The following is a 2,750-nucleotide window of genomic DNA, read 5'->3' as shown; positions in this document are numbered from 1 at the left end:
AAAAGATGGCAGTCCCCGAGCTCTCCTCGGGGGGCCTATTGTCTCGTACTTAGTACAAAAGTTAGCGTGATACATACTGCATTTCAACTGTAAAACCTTCGGAGGAGGTTGGCGTTCCATGGTCGTTTCCGACTCCTTGCCGGAGTCGTCTCTCTTTCGTGCCTTCGGCTTCTGCGCGTCGATCAGGGTAGTAGGAGTCGTTGCCTAAGGCTCTGCTGATGACGAAGGGGCCCTCATAAGGGGCCGAGAGCTTGTGCTGGCCGGCTGTTCGCCGGATTAGCCGGAGCACAAGATCGCCCTCTTGGAAGGATCTTGGCTTGACCTTCCGGCTGTGGTAGCGGCGCAGGCCCTGCTGATAGATAGCGGACCGGCTGAGGGCTAACAGCCGGCCTTCTTCCAGCAGGTCGACGCCGTCTTCTCGTGCTTCCTTGGCCTCGGCTTCCGTGTAGATGGTCACCCGAGGCGAGTCGAACACGATGTCAGTGGGATGACCGCCGGCACCATACACGAGGAAGAAAGGAGTAAGTCGGTTGACTTGTTTGGTGTAGTGCGCAGACTCCAGAGGACAGCCGGCAGCTCATCGAGCCAACAGCCGGCTGAACGCTCCAGTGGTACGATCAGTCGGGGCTTGATGCCGGAAAGGATGAGGCCGTTGGCCTCTCGACCTGGCCGTTTGACTGCGGGTGGGCAACGGCTAGGTCCAACCGGATGCCTTGCGTCGCAGAGAAACGTGCCAAGGCTCCCTTGGCGAAATTCGTGCCATTGTCGGTGATGATGCTGTGTGGTCGCCGTACCGAGTTGTTATATCTGCGATAAATGTCACGGCAGTCGCCCATTCAGCTTCTTGATCGGCTTTGCCTCAATCCATTTGGTGAATTTGTCCACGGCGACAAGCAGATGTGTCATGCCGCCGTGCGCCGTCTTGAATGGGCCCACCATGTCCAGTCCCCAAACGGCGAAGGGCCAAGTGAGGGGAATGGTCTTGAGTGCTGAAGCCGGCATGTGTTGCTTGGAGCTGAAGAGTTGGCATCCTTTGCAATGTTTAACTAACCCTTGGCGTCATCCAAAGCAGTCGGCCAAAAGAAACCATGGCGGAAGGCTTTGGCGACGTGATCTTGAGGCCGCATGGTGGCCGCATTCTCCTTGGTGGATGTCTCATGAGATTGCAATGCCCTTCTCTTGCTCAACGCATCGCTGGAGGACTCCAGTGACACTGCGCTTGACGAGTTTCTCTGTTGACTGATTGTGTATGCTCCGCTCGGCGTTGATTGGACTTGTCTTGCCTCTGTTTCGTCAGCCGGCAGATCTTGGTTTATTAGGAAGTTGAGGATGGATTGAGCCCATGATGGAGCTGCTTCTTCTATTGCCAACACGGCTACTGCGACCAGGGCGGGCGGGCTGGGCGGTGAAATGCTGGAGTCGGCCGCCGCCTGTTGTGTTGGTGTAGACTCCGGGCTGACTACCGCAGTCCCCGAGCCGGGTGTGGCATTCCCCGGGTCGGGTGTAACTACGGAAGTCCCCGAGCCGCCTACTGATGTCCCCTGGCCGACTATCGAAGCCCCCGGGTCACCTGCTTGGTTCTTCGAGCCGGCCGCGTCGGGGTCAGGCGGCACGAAGATGGAATCGGACTCTGGAGACGGCTTGAGGAGGCGTTGTAGAGAGACACCAGTTGGTATTGCTTGTCGAGTGGAGCCTATTCGAGCCAGGGCATCAGCTGGCTCATTGTCGGCTCGCGATACGTGGAGGAACTCGCATCCTTCAAAATACCCACTGATCTGCTGAACGAGGAAGCGGTAGCTTGCCATATTTGCGTCCTTGGCATCCCAGTCGCCGGATGATTGCTGGACCACCAAGTCCGAGTCGCCATAACATAGGATCCGGCGAATGCCGAGTTCTTTGGCAAGCCGGAGCCCGTGTATGAGCGCCTCGTACTCGGCCACGTTGTTGGAGGCGGCAAAGTGAATTTGCAGCGTGTATCTGAGCTTGTCGCCTTTGGGAGAGGTGAGGATGACGCCGGCTCCCAAGCCGGTGCGCATCTTGGACCCATCGAAGTGCATGCGCCAATGAGTGGAGTCGGGAGCTGGCGGTAGGTACTGGGTCTCGGCCCAGTCGACGAGGAAGTCGGCCAATGCTTGGGACTTGATGGCGGTGCGAGGCTGGTAGAAGATCGTGTAGGGGGCCAGCTCGATGGCCCATTTCGCCACCCGGCCGGATGCATCCCGGCTGCCTATGATCTCGGCCAGCGGGGCGGTGCATACGACCTGATGGGATGCTCTTGGAAGTAGGGCTTCAGCTTCTTGGCGGCGAAGTACACGCGTAGCACATCTTCTGGTAGTGCGGGTAGTTCTGCTTCGAGGTAGACAGCACCTCGCTCAAATAGTACACCGGCCTCTGGACCGGCTGGGCTCGGCCCTCTTCTGGGCGTTGGACTATGATGACGGTGCTGACCACCCGGCTGGTTGCGGCAATGTAGAGGAGCATGGGCTCTTTCTCAGTCGGCGCCGCCAGGACAGGCGGCGTGGCCAGCATCTTCTTCAGCTCGTGAAAAGCTTGGTCGGCTTGTCATTCCACTCGAAGTGGTTGGTCTTCTTCATGAGGCGGTAGAGGGGAAGAGCTTTCTCTCCGAGCCGGCTGATGAAGCGGTTCAGGGGCCAAGCATCCGGTTAAACTTCTGGACGTCTCGAAGTTTGGTGGGAATCGCCATTCTCTCAATGGCCTTGATCTTTACTGGGTTGCATTCGATGCCGCGT

The sequence above is a fragment of the Triticum urartu genome, unplaced genomic scaffold (genome assembly GCF_003073215.2).
Source record: "Triticum urartu cultivar G1812 unplaced genomic scaffold, Tu2.1 TuUngrouped_contig_3292, whole genome shotgun sequence".
NCBI lineage: Eukaryota > Viridiplantae > Streptophyta > Magnoliopsida > Poales > Poaceae > Triticum > Triticum urartu.
This window is presented reverse-complemented; position numbering follows the sequence as displayed.